Below are 19,746 nucleotides of genomic sequence, written 5' to 3'. Positions count from 1 at the left end.
TCTTTGACATGTCCTGTTACTTGTTACTATCCCTGCCTGGATAGAAATGTATCCCTAAGCAGAGGTATCATGAAAAGGGAATGAAGATAATGCATATTAAAAGTGCTGCTGGGCCAGGGATGTAGCTCAGTGGCGCCTCACCTGCCTGGCAAGTGCAGGGTCCTGAGTTCAATCTCCAGTACTGAAAAATAAATAAATAAATGTGTGCTGCAAAACATTTCTTAATTTAACCTTTCAGACACTCACATCTCAATGTTCCCTTTCTTGGTCTTAATAGTCCCATGTGTGGGCCAGGGATTTAGCTCAGTGGTTCTGTTGCCTGCCCTGCAAGCACAAGGACCTAAATTCAATCCCTGGTACCAAAAAAAAAAAAAAAAAAAAAAAATCCCATGTGGATCCAGTCCCATAGTTATGTTTTTTTGGTTTTTTGGTTTTTTTTGTAGTACCGGGGATTGAACTGAGGACCGCAGGACCTTGTACTTGTGAAGCAGGTGAGGCACCACTAAGCTAAATCCCCAGCCTGGTCCCATAATTACGAAAACTCTCAGGCTACATCTTTTAGCTGTTGTCTTTTAAGCTTTCCTGTAATAATTCCCAATCATCCAAAGATCTCAAAGAAAACGTTTTGTAGATTATCACCATTATTTCTTTTTCTTTTCTTTCTTTTTTTCTTTGGGGGGAGGTACTAGGGATTTCATGTAAGCCCAGGGACTCGTGTATACCAAACAAGTGTTCTACTCATTATTTCTACTCTGAAATATTAAAGCCCCTCTGAAGAGGAATTCCACTGCCAACTACAAGCCAAGCATGTTGTATTTCCGGTAGACAAGTGGCCCAGGCAGAACTTAGGACAACAACTATCAAGGACAATCAAAAGGTATTCAGTGTGGGCCAGGAATTTAGCTCAGTGGTTCTGCTGCCTGCCTCACAAGCACAAGGACCTGAGTTTGATCCCCAGTGCCCACCCCCAAAAAAGATTCAGTGGTTTTGTGTGTTTTTTGATTTGTTTTAGATGGATTCTCACTCTGTTGGCCTGGGACCTACTCAATGGATGGCCCAGGCCCAGGCTAGATTCGAACTCATAATCCTCCTGCCTCAGCCTCCCAAGTGATAGGATTACAGGCATGTACCACCATGCCTGGCTCTGGTTTCATGTTTTCTTTCTGGTTTTTTTTTTTTGGTACCAGGGATCAAACTCGGGACCTTGTGCTTGTGAGGCAGGCAGCGGAACCACTGAGCTAAATCCCTGGCTCTGGTTTCATGTTTTCTATGAAATACATCTATAGATAACAGTGGTTTGGACACATCCAAACATATTCAGTGGTTTTGTGTTTTATGTGAATGCATAGTTCACGGTTTTAATTAGCAAGTGGAATAACTTCAAGTTGCCCATCTTGTCAACCCTTCTTGTCATCATCAACCGCAGGGTAATTAGTGAGAGAAAGAATCAAGAGGCTTCTGTTGGGAGCAGGAGTCCAACATTTCTGGGGTGATTCTTCCATTGGCTGGAAAATTGGGCAAGTCCCTCTGGTTGCCATTAGATGTCACTCTAGACAGGCAGGCGCTACTTTGGAGTTGTGGCGCTAACTAACCGGAAAGGAATGCTGCCGTTTGGCTCCAAAAATGGACTTGACCTTGCTGCTGGGACTTGCCTCGCCAAGAGTGCCAGGAGACTGCATGCCAGGTCCCAGTGATGGAGCGTGGAGGAAATATCCTATTGCACTGTATGCAATGGAAACCCTCCTTCCCTGGAACCAAAACAGAAAGAACCATGAACAGCCCTCCCTTCTCCTCCTCCCTCACCCTGAGATCTTTGTTAGCCACAAGTTTCAGTTCTTTGTGATTACAAGAGAGCAGAACTAATATCTTCCCATTCATTTAATAAACTCCAGAGCTGCATTTGCTACGTCTTCTCGTGTGAATGAAACACAACTTCCTTTTCTGCTGCCCTATTCTCTTTTTGGTTTTATGGCCCAAGGACAGGAAGTTGGAGAACTTACTCTCTTTGGTTCGCAAACATTTTCAGGTGTAGATAATTCAGTGATAAGGTCTAGTGTCTTTCCACTTGGCAAGAGTTTTCAATGTCTACGTGTTTTGTTTTTGTTTTTGTTTTTTGGTACCGGGGATCGAACTCAGGTCTTTGCGCTTGCGCAGCAGGCGGCGAAACCACTGAGCTAAATCCCCAGCCCTATGTCTACGTGTTTTAACTTAGGAGCCCAATGAACTAATGCACATAATATATTTCACTCAAAGTCTAGCCCACAATACACTCTTTTTTTAAAATTAATTTTATTGGTACACTTTAGGTATACAATTCGTTTACATTTATCATTGGGTGCTTGTACCTGTACATGATATATCTTGGTTCTTATTTTTTTCCCCATTACCTGTGCGCCCTTCACCCCCTCCACCCTTCCCTATTTACATAGATTTCATTTCCTTTTTTCTTTCTTTTCTCATAGTTTTTCCTTTCCCTCTTTTCCTCCCCCCCTTCACCACAATACACTCTTTAAGTGCTAGCTGGACCTGTGCGTGGTGGTGCATGCCTCTAGTCCCAGCATTCAGGAGGCTGAGGCAGGAGAATCTCTGAGAGTGTAAGGTCAGCCTGGGGTGTACAGTGAGTTCAAAGCTAGCCTGAACTGCACAGCGAGATCCTGTCTCAAAAAAAATTTTTTTAAGAAAGAAAGAAGAAATGCTAGCTGATAAATGTTTAGGAAATGGGAAGGGGACTAAGAGATGTGGGGGAGGGGTGTAAAAAAGAATTAAGATGTGCCACATACATGTAACAACTGCCCACAATGTATTCATTATACACCACCAACATGTACTAATAAGAAAAAAATGCTACCTGCTATCATCGTTACCACTATTTTTGCAGTACTATGGATTGAACCTAGGACCTTCCCACTGAGGGGGTACATCCCCAGTCCTTTTTTTTTTTACTTTGAGTCAGAGTCATGCTAAGTCACTAAGTTGCCCAGGCTGGGGTTGAACTTGTGATCCTCCTGCTTTAGCCTCTCAGAATGCTGAGATTATAGCCCTGTACCTCTAGGCCTGACATCATTATTATGTTATTATTCATGACACTATTATTATTATATTATTATTTATGACACTAAGATAACTGTCAGTCAGGATCTAGAGGAACAAGACTAATTGCAAAGATACAAGGCCACCTCAAGATCCTGCCCAAGGTGGCTGGGTAACCTAGACCACGTTGTCCATGGGACCAATCTCTGCCTGAGCAATGTGACCACAGGAGGACAGGCAGCTTGCCATAATGAAAACCAATTGTTACTCAGCCATAAAGAACGAGAAACTAGAGACATTTATAGCTAAATGGATGCATATTGAGGACATACTCTGAAGTGAAATAAAAAGGACACACGTGTAAATATCAAACAGTTTCTCTGGTGTGAGAAACTAAAAGTGTAAATAATGATTAAAATGGATAGTCGATAATGTGAAATAGGAAGTAAAGATCCAGAGAGGTAGGGAAAGTGGGAGGGGTCGGGGAAAGGAAAGAAGGGAAAAATTATGAGAAATGGAGAAAATGGAAACAAAGTCTTTGTAAATAGGGAAGGGTGGCAGGGGAGAAGGGAGGGCAGGGGAAGGGGAAAAAATAAGAATCAAGATACATCATGTAAAGGCACAAGTTCCCAATGATAAATGTAAATGTATTGTATACCTAAAATGTACCAAAAAAAGAATCTAAGGGGAAAAAAAAAGAAAACCAATTGTTTTGATGGTAAGAGATGCCATTTACTGGCTGTATTTTATATGACAATATAGCTAGAAGTTTTAATTGGTAATTGGAATGTTAACTCCATGATGCCTGCCTTTGACCCTTCTTATTATCAGCCATACAATTAGGAAGAGGACTAACTGGCTCTGAATACTGACTGTGTTTGGGGCCCTGTGCTAGACACATGGGATATTTTAGCTTCTCTAACTTCACGAAGGTTCCCAGTCCTCATCTGTAATGATAGGAGGGTGTTGTGAGAAATAGTTGGTAATACTCATTTTCTTGTCTTTTGTAGTCTTGTTTCATTTCAAAACAGGATAGGACTGCTTGTAAATCAATTCCAAGGCTTTCTGCTTTTCCAGTCCTTTCTCCGTTTTTGTCTAGCTGAGTGTTTCTGAGACTTCACTCAGTCACAAAGCCCTTGGAAATTCACAAATGCCTCCTCTGTTCCGCTCGGAGTTGCAAAGAAATAAAGGAATTTGGTCCCAAGTTTTGCTGGCAGCCTTTCTGGGGCTAGGCCTCCAGCAGGTCTCAAATTTTTTGGCACTGCTTAAGAAATGAACTCTCCATCGTATCCCAAATTAACATGAGCATTTGATCTTTAGGAAAATTAAATCTCCATAAGCATCATGAGCTAATATCAATATAAATACCAGAACTGCCTAGCAACCAGAAAGAATGTTATTACTCACTCACTCTGATATTTAAGTACTATACGTCAGACGGGGGGGAAATTTTCACTTTATATAGCTGTGCTTCTATATGAAAGAGCCAAGGATGAATCAGGCAAGCAGCTCCCAAGGCAAGTAGGATGCAGAGGATGTGAAAATACAGTAAAAGATGCAATAGGGATGCCAGGTGTGGTGGCACATGCCTGTAATCCCAGCATTTTGAGAGGCTGCAGAAGGAGGATGGCAAGTTTGAGCCCAGCCTGGACAATTTAGTGAGATCCTGTCTCAAAATAAAAATTTGAAAATGGTTCAGGGTGTAGCTCAGTGCAAAGGTCCAGTATCATGTGCACGTATGCACTTGCACCCGAGTGAAAACACACACACACACACACACACACACACGCACACACACACAAATGCGATAAGGGGCTGGAGGTGTGGCTTGTGGTAGAGCATTTGCCTGGCATCCACGAGGCCCTTAGTTCCAGTCCCAGTATACAAAACAAAACAAAAACAAAACAAAAAATTGAAAGCTATGTTAGAGTCCTTTTTTTGTTTTATGTTTTTTCTTTTCTTTTCTTTTTTTTTTGAGACAAGATTTTGCTGTGTTGTTCAGACTGGCCTTGAACTCACTGTATAGCCCAGGCTGGCCTTGAACTTGCGGCAATCATTCTGCCTCAGCCTCCTGAGTGCTGGGATCACAGGTGTGCACCACCACACCTGCCTTGTTAGAGTTCTTTTTTTTTTTTTGGTACTGGGGCTCAAACTCAGGACCTCACACTTGAGAGGCAGGTGGCGGCACCACTGAGTTAAATTCCCAGCCCAGAGTACTTGATATTATGCACAGAGTAAGTTCTTCACCAACTCCTGGACTGATTTAAAGGCCATGAAAAGAGAGGCCTGAACCACAGGAGTGACTGAGGAGTTAGAAATTGAATGCAAGTGAAAGAGAAAGAGGTTGGGTGGGTTTTCATTTCCTATTAAAGGGACAAAAGCTTCCTGAACATCTTCAAATATAAAGAGTGGTAGAAGGTGACCACTACTTTGTTCCTTACTTATTGGAAAGTAGACAAATCCTAGTTTAGTGAATTCGGACTAGATCCAAGTGAGGTTGGTTGGTTTGTTTGTTTAAAGGCGGGGTCTCACTATGTAGTTCAGGCTGGCCTTGAACTCATTATGTAGCCCAGGATGGCTTCAGACTCACAGTGATACTCCTGCCTCAGCCTCCCAAGTGCTGGGATTACAAGTGTATGCCACTACTCCCAGCCTGGTTTATTTTATCCTATTTTGACATGGGTCAAATACTGAAATTCCAAGGTTGATGAATCTCTTTCAATTGGGAGGGTTTGATATCTGTTTGCAGGAGATCAGAGGCAAGGCTGTGAGCTCACTTTGCTTTCTCTTTATACAGTTGCCCTATTAACAGTATGGGAACAAATAGCCCTGTTTAGCCAACAAACAGGTGCGGCTCACAGTTTAAATTTACCAGGTTGATCCAAGATAAATGTAAGTTCTGTGCATTTTGCAGAACAGAAGCAGAATGCCACAAGTCAAGGGAGAATATGGGAGGGAAGAAATTCATGAGGTTTTCACATGGTCTTCAATCATTGTCTCCTCTGCCCTGTCCTTTGGGCCCTCCAGCAGCTGAAGGCGAAGCTATGTGACCTCATGTATCTCTGTCCAGGAGGAAAGAAGAGAACCTAAACCCAAGGGGAATGCTGACAATGTGGGCTTGGTGAACGGAGAATGCTGAGAATGAGCCGCCATCCGGAGCTCTCCTGAAGCCTGGCTTGGCCCTGCCCTGACATCCGTCAGGAAGGATGAAACGAGGGGACTCCCTGAGATGGGCTCTCTGGTTTGGGAACTGCGAATCCTACTTCTGAATCATATTCCTTTTCTGAGCTCTAGTGTCTTGTTATAGCTAGAAAGATTTTAACCAGTCTGGCACAGGCTGCAAAGAACTAAATATGCTGTCAAAATACTCCTAAACTTGAGGTCCAACACAACCACATGGGCAGCTGTCTTTATTATCAATCTGCTCTGCCTAATACTTAGCCAAGAAATTGCAACAATACTCCCAAGACAGTGCTCTTCAAAACCAATTTCTTGTCAGGCATGGTGGCACATGTCTGCAATCTCAGCTACTTGGGAGGCTGAGGCAGGAGGTTTGAAAGTTCAAGATCAGTCTGGGCAAGACACTGTCTCAAAATAAAAAGTGCTGGCCCTGGGTGTGGTGGCACATGTTTGTAATCCCAGTACTTGGGAGGCTAAGGTAGGATGGTCACTCTAAGTTTGGGGCCAGCCTGGGCTACATAGTGACCTCAAGGCCAGCCCAAACAGCCTGAATTATAAAGCGAGACCCTGTCTCAAATAAAAGGGGGGGGGGCGGCTGGGGATGTAGTTCAGTGGTAGATTGCTCATCTAGCATATGTGAGGCCTTGGGTTTAATCTCTAGTATTGTAAAAGCAAAACAAAATAAATTTCCCTCTAAAGTTGTTTTTTAAGTTCAGGAGAATTTCTGGAAGATACTCAGGAAGCTCAATATTAGTTGCTCCAGGAGAGGAAAAGTAGGAGGTAAATAGAGTATAGGGATGAGATATATATTTTTCACTGTTCTTTTTTGTTGTTATTGTTTTCAGTGCTGGGGACTAAACCCAGGGGCTTGTGTGTGCTAGATGAGCAATCTACCATGGACTTGTAGTCTTAGTCTTTTTTATTTATTTCTATTTATTTGTTTATTTATGTATTTATTTTTTGGTACCAGGGATCGAACTCAGGACCTTGTGCTTGTGAGGCAGGCGCCAGAACCACTGAGCTAAATCCCTGGCCCCTTTTTAAATTTTATTTTGAGACAGAGTCTCACTAAGTTCCTCAAGTTGGCCTAGAATTTGTGATCCTCCTGCCTCAGCCTACTGACTAACTGGGATTACACATGTGTGCCACCACTCTAGGTTTTCCTCCCTTTCTCTTTCAGCTCTCAATTTCGTTAATAATTGCAATAACCACATCTATCCTTTACTGAACACTGACTATGTCGTAGGCACTCTGATCTTTGTTCTCTGTTCATGACCTCATTTCACAAGCCATCAAGAAGGTTTCCTTGTTATTCAACTTCTACAGACAAGGAAACCAAGCTTAGAGAGAGGTCCCATGGCCTCTCTAGGATACGAACTTGGGTCTGTCTGCCTAGTCACAACTTGCAACCCCTCCACCTACTACCGCAGTAGCTATGAGAACATAAGTATTAAACTGCATCAAACATATTAGGAACTTTCTCACGCATTCCTTCATCAACCCGAAGCACATTTAATGCACACTCTTTGCCTGATAGCAAATTGGATACACATACTTTTCACATTGGGGATGCAGATTATTTCTGCAGAATGACTGGCTAGCCAGTCCATCAAAGTATGAGGCCTCTGGTCCTCTACAACCAAATCCTAAGCAAGGAACTTTTCAGTGCGACACAACACAGGTAGCTTTCAAATGGCAAGAGGATCCTTTTGGACTGAGCTAGAAGACACCACCAAGAGATGCATCAGCCAGGTGTGGTGGTGCACACCTGTGATCTCAGCACTCTGGAAGGCTGAGGCAGGAGGATTCCAAGTTTGAGCTCAGCCCGGGCAACTTAGCAACTTAGCAAAACCCTGTTTGGAAAAAAAAATCTTTTTTCCATTAAGTTTATTGGTACATTTTAGGTATGAAATACAGTTACATTCATCATTGGGATCTTGTACCCTTACATGAGTATCTTGGTTCTTATTTTTTTCCCCTTCCCCTGCCCTCCCTTCACCCCCTCCACCCTTTCCTATTTGCAAAGACTTTGTTTCCATTTTTTTCCTTTTCTCATATTTGGAGAAAAAAATTTTTAAAGGGCTGAGGATGTAGCTCAATGTGAAGACCTTGGATTCAATCCCCAATACTGCTGAGAGAGTGAGAGAGAGACAGAAAGAGAGAGAGATAGACAGATCTATTTCTGGTTTAAAGGGGAAACTCGGGCTCAGAGCAAAGCTGCAGGAATCTTAGGGGGCCCCTTAAAAGACAAGCCCCTGCATTACGGGTAGTTGCTATGGACACAGGAAGAAAGGACAGGATCGCAATGAAAAACAACCATGAAGCCTGCAATCCGAGATGGGGCTGCAGAAGGCGGAATAGCAGCTGACAGTCTATCACACTCTCACAGAGCCCTGGCTGCCCCAAGATAGAAAGGGGTTTTACAAACAGTCATCAATTATGCCAACTTTTTGTGGTGGCAACTGAGGCAGAAATCTAGCAATCATCCTTAAATAAACCTGCCTTCCTCCATGTAGCTTATTCACACTCTCGGGGAGGCTTTGTAAGAACATACTTTATATACTTTGTAATTTAAAACAAGCTTTTAAATTTTATTTATTTATTTATTTATTTATTTATTTATTTATTTATCCAATGCCAGTGATTGAACCCAGGACTTTTGCACTGAGATTTAAGTTCTTAAAAGAAAAAAAAAATTTATTTTGAGACAGAGTCTTGTTAAGTTGCCAAGTTGTCCAGATTGGGCTTCAACTTGCGATCTTTCTGCCTCAGCCTCTCTTGAGTGCTGGAGTTAAAGGTCTGTGCCACTAGGTCGGGCTTCGAAAGGACCTTCATGAGCATCATCTCCTTTGAGCAGGCAGGGTTCCTGGCCTCTTCTAGTCTTAGTGCTCAATAAACTCTCTCTCCATACACTCCCAACAAATAGCCAGGGGAGACAGGCTGTCTTTGAAGAGCAGACCCTGGGAACCAGTAGTGAGCAGGTTCTTGAACGGCGGGCTCTGTCCAGGGTAGAGTATTTGGGGATATATACTTGATATTTTTGTTTTGTTGAGACAGGGTCTCACTGTGTAGTTCAGGCTGGCCTTAAACTCACTATGTAGCCCAGACTAGCCTTGACCTCATGGTGGTCCTCTTGCCTCAGCCTCCTGAATGCTGGGATTACAGGCGTGAGCCATCACATATACTTGATTTTAAACAAAGAGGGTCATAGGAATTCTCTATTGGTGCAAGAACACAATGTGAGAGAGATTTCTTCTACCTTCCTCTTCTAGGTTTGCATTCATAATATTCTTGAAATTAACAGGAGGTAAGCACACGCAGTCACTGGAATGAGCCAGGTGGCTGAGAAGCACAGGGGATGGGGACAGCCTGCGTCAGGGGACTGCATTCTCTTTCAGTGCCCACCTGTCTCTACCCAGTAAATTCCATCCTCTAGATTTGCAGAGCTGCCTCATTCCAAGGGCGTGACCCTGGACACCTGGCTCCCAGTTCACATACAGGAATTTTGGAGGGCTGGGATATAGCTCAGTGGTAGAGCACTTTCCTAGCATTTGTGAAGGCCTGGGTACAGTCCCCAGAACTGGGAAAAAAACCCCACAAAAAACAAAACCAACTGTAAGGTGTAGAGAGTCACCATGAGTTCGAGGCCAGTCTGGGCTATATGCTGAGTTCAAAGCCAGCCTGAACTACATAGGAGATCTTGGCTCAAATTGGAAAAGAAAGAAAGAAAGAAAGAAAGAAAGAAAGAAAGAAAGAAAGAAAGAAAGAAAGAAAGAAAGAAAGAAAGAAAGAAAGAGAATTTTAGAAAAGATCTGACCTAAGGATGCTAAAGGTGTTTAATAGCTGATAGGTGTTTTCTCTGAGAAAGCCAATTTTCTCATACAAAAGTTTTTTCAACCCTCTAATTTTTTTCATTATTTTCCCCCAAGGGTAAAAAGTAAACTGAATTTAAATTCTCCTTACTGAGAGAAATAAAATACTAAGAAATAACATTTCACTGGGTAGAGGTGCACTTCAGAGAGCCACCAACTATTTAATATCTAAGGCTTTTTCTTCTCCTAAGAACTAATTTTTTCCCTTTTAGAGGCAATATTTTCCCCATAGAGGATGTATGCCATTGAGGAAATTCAAACATCTGTCTTACAGGAGCATAATTTTTCTTCTTAGATGCCACTTATATCTGCCCTCCTCCATCTTCTTCTCCTCCTCCTTTTTTTTTGGTACTGGGGATTGAACTCAGGTCCTTGCACTTGCACAGTAGGTGGCAAAACCACTGAGTTAAATCCCTGGCCTTCCTCTTCCTCCTTTTTGCAGTGACAGGGATGGAGTCTTGTGCCTGCTAGGTAAGTGCTCTACCACTGAGCTATACCCCAACCCAACATGCATCACTCCTTTTTTTGTTTTCTTGTTGAGACAAAAGTCTCACTATGTAGTTCAGACTGGCCTTGAACTCACTACGTAGCCCAGGCTGTCCAGGCAATCCTCCTGCCTCAGCCTACAGAGTGCTGGGATTACAGATGGGTGCCACCATGCCCAGCTTGATATGTATCATTCTTAACTCAAAAAATTATGAGCTGTATAAAGCAATCAGCATAATAATGCAAAATAGAAAAAAAAGTCTGTTATGTATGTTTTCTTGTTTAATGATGTTTTCTTTTTCCAATCAAGTAAAATCGGCCTTAGTCACTTTGTTTCTGTTTTAAAATCTGCAGCCCAAAATTGACGTCTTTGTCCGCTTTGCCCTAGAGCAGCCCTAGAGTGGCCTGGTTGTTTATCCACAACAAAGGCAGCAAGGCTGCACACTGTCCCTTCAAGTTAAGCCCAGATTGTCCCCTCTAGTCCAGAAGCTGGAGTGGCACATTTGAGTCACCTGGGCTCTCCGGGTGTGGGTGCAGCAGGCATTTGCTCCCTAAATAGCCTGTCCTCTCCTCATGTAGAGCCAGACAGCAATGGAAAGGCCGCTTAATCTCTCCCGCTGTGGGAAGAGAATGATGAATGACAAGCTTAGAGTTTATTTTCAGCTTCAACCCACAGCCCATTTACTGTGTGATCCCGAGTAAAACCACTTAGTATATGGTTGTCCCATTTTTCTGCTTTCTTGGATATGGGTATGATGTCACTCCATCTGCAGCTTACTTCAAGGGGATGTCCTAAGAGAACCAGAGGTCACTGGAGAAAGAAAAGAAAACCCTGGAGGACCCAAAGGAAATGTGTGTGGATTCAAGGATTTATTACCAGAAATGTAAACAGATCTGAACTTTAGTCCAATAAAGAACATGCAGAGAGTTCTAAAGTTCATTTGGTGCTGAACAACATGCTAACCACACCCCGTGATAAAGTCAAAACACAACCAAGGCAACAACCTATGTTAATTGGCCTTTTCACCCCAGACAGAGGGCTCAGAGCAGGGTCATTTCCTCCTGAGTACCTGTGTTTATTACTGACATTGATCACACAGCCATCACTGTGGCATCTGGCCCCTAAGCAAGCCCCTCGGCTGCAGAAGGTGGCAGAGATGAAGGCATAGGGGCAGTTTGGACATCTGACACCAACCTGGCAAGGGACTGTCCAAAGCTAGGGAGAGAGGGGTGGGGAGAGGAAAGGGTAAAGGAGGATAATGGGGGCTGGCTATGATCAAAGTGTGTTACATACATGTATGAAAATGCCATAATGGCCCAGCATGGTGGCACACGCTTGAGAGGCTGAGACAGGAGAATTGCAAGTTCAAGCCGATCCTGTGCTCGCTTTGGCAGCACATATACTAAAGTTCAAGCCGATCCTGGTAACTTAGTGACTTAGTGAGACCCTGTTTCAAAATAAAATATAAAAAAAGGATAGGGATATAGCTCAGTGCAATAGCCCTCTAGTAGCCCTAGTACTCTGCCCTAAAAAACCCGTCACAGGGGCTGGGGATTTAGCTCAGTGGTTCTGCCACCTGCCTTGCAAGTACAGGTCCTGAGTTCGATCTCTGGTATCAAAAAAACCAAAAAACCCCTTCACAATGAAACCCATTACTCTGTATAATTAATATCCCCTATAAATCACTGTGAGTGGACACAGACTCAGTCCTAAGGGGCTGATGAGGTGGCGCGAGCCTAAGCCGAAGGGTTAGGAAATGTACTAAGGACCACTCAGTTGCACTTAATCTCTAAACAGATCATATTTTGACCACGACTGTTGTTTGCTCCTAGGTATTGACAGCACCTCCAGACTCCAACCCATCATTTGGCAAATTTCTGCTTATCACCAAGGGCACTGGGGAAAAAATGTGCAGACAACTGACACAAACCCAGTGCCTAGAGGAGGGGTGGCCATGTGGGGAATGACTCTCAGTGAAGAACCTGTAACTGGCAGCAGTTTTCCCTCCGGGGGCAGCTTCCGTCAAGTCCTCCCAGGAGCTCTGTCATCTCTCAGGTTTTACTGTACCCAAAAGCGATCGGGCCCTCAGGTAAGGAAGGTGCTAATTGTGCTGAGCAAGAATCTCAAGGCTGATATAGCAACCAAAGTGGTGATGAATTCATTCCCTCCAGGAGGCAGCACAGCAAAGCATTACGAACCTCACCCAGGAGAAATGAGAATATGTGTCCATGCAAACTCTCCTACATGAATGCTCATAGCAGCACAATTTGTAATAGTCCCAAAGTGGAAACAACTCAAATGTTCATCAGTGGATGAGTGGGTAAACAAAATTTAGCATATCCATCCAAATGAGAGAATGAACACATGCTGCCGCATGAATGAATCTTGAAAGTACCATGTGAAGTGAAAGAAGCCAGTCATCGTAGGCCACATGTTACATAATTCCATTTACAGGAAATTTCCAGAATAGATAAACTCATAAAGACATAAAGTAGATTATTGGTTGCCTGGAGCTGGGGAGAGGGGGAATGGAAATGACTGCTAAAGAGTACAGAGTTTCCTTTTCGGGTGATGAGAATGTTCCAAAACTGGTAGTATTGGTGGGTACATAACTCTGAGAATATACTATTAACCACTGAATAATATACTCTCGATGGGTGAGTTTCATGGTATGTAAATTAAAATAAGGCTATTCTATAAAGACTCTGGCCTCTGAAGTCAGACTGCCTGGCTTAAATCCTGCTGTACTATGTATTAATTGGAGATCTTTTGTTTTTGGAGACAGGGTCTTGCTATGTAGTCCAGGCTATCCTCCTGCCTCAGCTTCCCAAGTGCTGGGATTACAGGCATGTGCAACCATGCCTGGCTTAACTGGGGGTCTTGATGGTGATACACCTAGACCTTCTGGACCTCGGTTTTCTCATCTCTGAAATGAGAAAGATAGTTTGTACGTAAAGACTCAGAATAGGGGGATGGGATAAAATAAAATAAAATTTATAAAAAGAGTCTCAAAATAATGTGTAGTATATGGTAAATCTAGCATGAGGGTGAAATATTACTGATATTATTATTATTAGTCTTCTGGAAGGCTACTGGGTGTCCCCCCCACCCCAAGGTCTTACTCATGCTAGCTAAGTGCTGTGCTGTCGGGAGCAATGCTACATAATTTTAGGGTAGAATCATTTGGTTAGCCTAGTTCTCCTGCCTACAGCTCAGCTATGGAATTCCGAGACATAATTCCATTTTGGCCTCCGGTCACAACTGACACCTTAATGATCCGGTGACGCTGTGATTGTCCAGGACAAGAAACATCCTGGGAGCTGAAAACATCCTGGGAGGAACAAACATCTACTCAGTTCCTCACTGTTCTTGGACTGTTACCATCTTGTTTACGCGGATGTACTAAACTCTCTGCAAGTCATTTGTTACATTTGTTTCTCCCGATGTACTGAATAAAAGGTGCGGTAAACTGGGGGCTTTTGTCTTTGCCACCCAGAGCAGCACTGATCAGACCCAAAGTCTAGCTTCTTCTCTGTCTCATTTTTCTACCTTTCCTGTAATTCGCCGTGTACTGCTGTGGCTTGCAGGAGACTAGGACTTAACTGCAGAGGTTCTAGTAACGTCCCCTTCCCCTGTTCCCTACCGTGTGCCACTGAGCTACACCCTCAGCCCTCCTAGTTGGTTTTAAGGCATGCAAGATGCTGAGTAAGAAGGCTTGGCAGGCATGAAGTCAGAAGCAGGCTGCTGTTATTCTTGTGGAAGCTGCATCAGACCTTGGAAAGCCTTTTATTCAGTAGTTCATCAACTATATAATACTGCATCCCCAGCGTTCCTGTAAGCACTGGGAAAACGGCAGTGACCAAAAAGGACCCAATTTCCTGCTCATACAAAGCTTATATCCTAGCATTGAATGGAGACACAGGAAAACGTGACAGTATTATGAAAAACAGAAAGATAGCCAGATGCAGACTAGGGAGTTCTCTCAAAGGAGGGGACATTGTGATTATGGAACCTCTCAGATAAGGGAACATTGGCTGTGCAAAGGTCCTGAGGCAGAAACACGCTTGGATGTGTCAGAGGAAATAAAGGAGGCCAATGTGGTGAGAGTGCGAGAAGCATCTGAGGGAGTCCTTACCTTTGAAGGTTTAGAAATTTGGCAGTAATGAAGACAACAAAAAGTTTCTCTTGAGAATTTAAGTTGGCTAAATGCTCATCCATTCATCTCATGTCCTGCCTGCTATGGGACATGGGACTCTGCTGCTTTTATTTCTAATAAAAATGTTTGTTAATGGAAAAAAAAAAAAGAATAAGTTGGCTAAATTGGTCCCACACAGAATGTGGACATGAATTTTATTTAAGAAGTTTGGCTTCATCTAACTTATTAATGAAGTAAACTTGGAAATAACAGAAGGATCTCAGGGGTTCTGTGTGAGAGCTGGACTCCGAGATGATCCTGAACAACCCCTGCTTCTGGGCATCAATTCCCAGTGTGATTCCTCTCACGGTGAACAGGGTTGTCCTGTGTCCAACGTGATATGGAAACCACAAAGCGTGGTCCAAGATTAGGACATAAAAGACATAGAAGATTCTGCTTTGTTCTCCCTTGGACCATTTATTCTGCAGGAGCTAGCAGCCACGTCCTGAGGGACTCAAACAGCTCTGCAGAACATTCCCGTGAGGAGGAGTGGAGGCCACATGTCGACACCGGCATTAGCTCTTCAGGCAGATGAACGGGGCTGCGGGGCCTGCTGCCCCATCCAGCCTTCTGATGACCACAGCTTTGCCTGACACCGTGACGGCAACCTCAGGAGAGACCAGAGCCATGGTCATGTAACTAAGCTGCCCCTGGAGTTCTGACCTGACCTACACACACTGTGTTATGTTTGCTGTTTTTAATTCACCGAATTTTAGGTCAATTTTTAAAAAAGCAGCAATAGGTTATTGGTGCACCACAATAAGGACATAAGGACTTGAGAGCTTTTCTTTCTTCTTTCCTTCCTTCCTCAGTACTGGGGATTGAACACAAGGCCTTCATACTGAGGGACCTCAGTGTTTTGTTTTGGTTTTTTTTGGTACCAGGGATCGAACTCAGGACCTTGCACTTACAAGGCAGGTGGTGGAACCACTGAGCTAAATCCCAGACCCCTCAGTGCTTTCTAAACGATAGGGTCTCATTAAGTCACAAACTTCCCATTCTCCAGCCTCAGCCCGCCAGAGTGCTGGGATTACAGGCTGTGCCCTCATGCCCTTCTAGGACTTGAGCTTTCAGTCTAAGTATGATGGGAAGTCATTCAAGGATTTCAAGCAGGAAAGAGACATGATCTAACTTCTCTTGTGAAATAATACCTCTGGGTACCAGATAAGGATGGATTATAGGGAGAGAGCCAGGGAAGAAACAGGGGTCTAGTTAGAAGTTTTTGCAATAGGTGCGGTAGGTGTTAACAGTGGCCTACATGGAGGGGGGTAGACTTGGAAATAACAGAAGAGGGCAGAATTGGGTTGTAATTTGGAGTTAGTGCGTGCTGGTATTTGAATATGGAAGGTGAGGAAAGAGAAGCAATACAAAATGACAGGTTCCGCGGCAGCAGTTGGGTCTTCGGCAGTGCCACTTACTGCAAAGCGGAAAACTGGAAGAAGGAAGCTCTTACAGGGAAGAGGCTGTGAATGTGATTTGGGTGCAAAAGTTTGAACTGCTTATTAGACACTTTAGAGGAGGTGTCAAGCAAGCAACTGGCTAAGTAAAAACCTGAGATCTAGAGGAGAGGTCAAGATTGATGTAAACATGTCACTCTTCAGGCTATCTGTGGCATTTAGGACTGTTGTGGTTTAGATCTAAGGTGGCCCCTAAAAGGTTCGTGTGTTTGGAAGGTGATTGGATTGTGGGACCCTACACTCCTCAGTGGACTACTCCGTTGAGTTTATGGCTGTATGTGCTGTTAGGAGGTGGGGCCTGGCTGGAGGTGGGCCGCTGGGGACTGTGGCCTGGAAGGGTGTGTTCTTGTCCCTGGCTCCTTGCTGCTTTTTTTTTTTTATATATACCAGGGATCAAACTTGGGACCTTGTGAGGCAGGTGGTGGCACCACTGAACTAAATCCCTGGCGCTCCTTGCTTCTCCTTCTGCTTCCTGGCTCTCATGGGGTGAACTGTGTTCCTTCACCATCCCCTTTAACCATGCCATTTTGCCTTGGAGCCAACCAACTATTGATGGAATCCTCTGAAAGCCATGAGCCAGAATAAACTTCTCTTCCCTAAGGTGTTTTGTTTTGGTGATGGGAATACTGACAAATACAAAGACCACAGGACCGGATTAAGCCAACTAGAGAGATAATAGCAGAGAACAAAGAAGACTCTGCCCACTCCCACATTTAGGGGCTGATGGGAGTAAGAATTAACCATGAAGGTTGAGAAGAAACATTCAGAGAGGTGGGAGAACTAGAACAGTGGTGACCCAGGAGCCAGCAGGAGAAAAAGAGGCCAAGAACAATGGTTTATGTTCCGGGAAGCATGGCTGTCACCCTACACAGTCCTGACCACTCACGGACATAGAGCCCTCCGCTGCATGATGTTCTATTGTCCCTTTAATGATTGCCATCCAGGTTTTTTTTGTTTTGTTTTGTTTTGTTTTTGGTACCAGAGATTGAACTCTGGACCTTCTGGTCGTCCAGTTTTGACTGACATGTCTCTCTCTATACATGAAGATGAACCAGTGTTCGACTGGAACAGAAACTAGCTACCTCCTCCAGTGAGCATACTGCCTGTTGTAGTCAGGGTTTGCAAGGGACTAGATTTAATACAGGACACAATTGATAGGATTACTTTATAATATTTACCCAAAAAGTCAAATGCAGAGGAATGCACTATATCTGTTCGTGCATTAGAGACTTGAAGAATCCAGCCAAGGGCCTGGATCCCATGGCAATGTCCCACTCAAGTCCAGCCAGAGGCCCAGAGCCCAGGCAATGCCTCATGCAAGTCTGCATGGAGAATATGCACCGGGAAGGCCCTCAGGCCTGTGGTGGAAGCTAGAAAGCCTGCGACAGCAGGGTATAGGATTTGCGTCATCAGGCTGAGGGATCTACACTGGAACCAGGAAGCAAAGCTCAGAGTGAAGAGCAGGGCTCCCCTGATGAGAACAGCAGCCATTCCCAGCGACAGGGAGAACTCAGGCTCCTCCTCTGACAAGAACAACCAAGTTCGCATCAGGAAAACCATGGCAAGCTTCTCCAAGAAAATCAATAGCACACAATCCTCCTCTCCAGTTTTCTTTTCATGCTATAGGTAACAATCCTCAGGCGGGTCCTCCATGCCCAGAACTACACTGATTCAGTTCAGCTGGGCATTCCTAGTTGACCATTAGTTAATCCACCACACTGCCCAAGTTAGACCAACCTACTTTTAGAGGACCCTTGTGATAGCTATGCAAATATAGTTTAGATAGGGCAGGGGATGTCCTTGGCTCTTTTTGTTTGTTTTTTGACACAGGGTCTCACTATGTAGTCCAGGCTAGTCTTGAACTTGAGGAGATCCTGCTTCCTCAGCCTTCTGAGTGCTGAGAATACAGGTGGGAGCCACCATGCCCTGGCTCTTCTTTGGCATTTTAGATCTAGATATGATTAACTTCAATCCTATTCAAAAGGCTTTAGGGTCTTACATTCTCATGGTAGTTATTTGTTCCCACCTGAACTGGTTACCTCAGGAATTCTCCCATAATGCCACTGGTGCAGTTCCTGACCCAACAACACTGACCAAGATATAAAACAAGGCTCTGCCCCTTACTTTTCAGTAAACCAGTCTCTCACACAAGGTGTCTATCTAGATATTTCTATAGAAGGCCTGAGAGATGCAGGGATTTCCATAGTAGAAACATGAGCAGTTTTAAACTCAGCATCAGGGTTTTTCCCCTAAAAGTTATCTGCTGTTTCTATGGTTAAAGGTCCAACTCCCTTACACATTGTTCAGCCTTCATCTCTGTGCTTTCCTCTTTTTCTCTTCCAGTTCCAAATTTTAGATTTTTTTTTTCAGTACCAGAGATTGAACTGAGGACCTTGAGCTTGCAAGGCAGGCGCAGTGCCTCTGAGCTAAATCCCCAGCCCTAGGTTTGTTTTCTTTTTTTGGTGCCGGGGATCGAACTCGGGTCCTTGTGCTTGCGCAGCAGGCGGTGAAACCACTGAGCTAAATCCCTGGCCCCCTAGGTTTATTTTTTAATGGAGAGTATTTGGGTTCATTCTCTTACTGCTTTGATTTACACAGACCTAGGTCCTGAGTCTCATGTTCCCTTAAAACAGTTACTAATTATGTTCTTAAACAAAGACAGTTTCTTCCCCAGGAAGACTGTTGGCGCCACTATTAGGGAACAAGTGTATAGGTAACTAATTACTTTGGTAATTGTGAGGAATTTAAAGAAAGTTAGGCATCATGTGCTCACCTGTTATCCCAGCACCCTGGGAGGCTGAGGCAGGAAGACTGAAAGCTCAACCCCAGCCTGGGCAACTTAGCAACTTAGTGAAACCCTGTTTTAAAATAAAAAAATAAAGGGCTGGAGATGTAGCTCAGTGTGAAGGTCCTGGGTTCAATCTCCAGTACCACCAAACAAACAAAAAGCAGTAGTAGTAAGATATTATCCATGTTCTGGGCTCACTTAAGATTTAGCTAATGAAGTGATATTTACATCTCAAAGCAAGAAATGGTGCAAAAATTAGTCCAGGAGGCTGGGTGTGGTGGCATATGCCTATAACCCCAGCACTCAGGAGGCTGAGGCAGGAGGATTGTCATGAGTTCAAGGCCAGCCTTAACTACATATTGAGACCCTATCTCAAAAAACAAAACAAACAAATAAAAAAATGAGTCCAGAATGCTAGGTGGAGAAGCCTGGGGCTGGGTTTGATATTCTCTAGAGTGCTGGAGCAGGTTATTGGAGTTGAGGTGGGGAGTAGGGATGGCTGAGTACCTCTTGCTTAACTTTGGAGCACCATAGCTAGATTCAATTTTCACTGGATTCTCTTTCCAGTTGCTCTTCTACGAATCCATCTTTCTTTCTCCTGCACCTGATTGTCTCATTTCTCTACTTTTCGTTCTCCCTCAACAGTTATCTTCAGAGTTTCAAAGCTTTCCTGCCTCCTTAGGAAATGGTTGCCAGCTCCTTTGGCATTGCCTTCTGCTGCACTCCTTCCAAATGTA

The 19,746-nt window shown here is 43.9% G+C and overlaps 1 long non-coding RNA gene across 1 annotated transcript in view; it reads right to left on the bottom strand.

The window, feature by feature from the left end:
• Positions 1-471: 471 nt before the first annotated feature.
• LOC147828759 (uncharacterized) overlaps positions 472-19,746 on the bottom strand; it is a 51,026-nt gene continuing 31,751 nt past the window's right edge. Inside the window, exon 4 of the long non-coding RNA XR_015450255.1 lies at positions 472-1,748. This is a non-coding gene — a long non-coding RNA (uncharacterized LOC147828759). The remainder of the gene's footprint in view (positions 1,749-19,746) is intronic.

The sequence above is a fragment of the Heterocephalus glaber genome, unplaced genomic scaffold (assembly GCF_053883595.1).
Source record: "Heterocephalus glaber isolate CG9 unplaced genomic scaffold, H.glaber_assembly_v1.0 deba00000937, whole genome shotgun sequence".
Classification (NCBI taxonomy): Eukaryota; Metazoa; Chordata; class Mammalia; order Rodentia; family Bathyergidae; genus Heterocephalus; species Heterocephalus glaber.
This window is presented reverse-complemented; position numbering and strand designations above follow the sequence as displayed.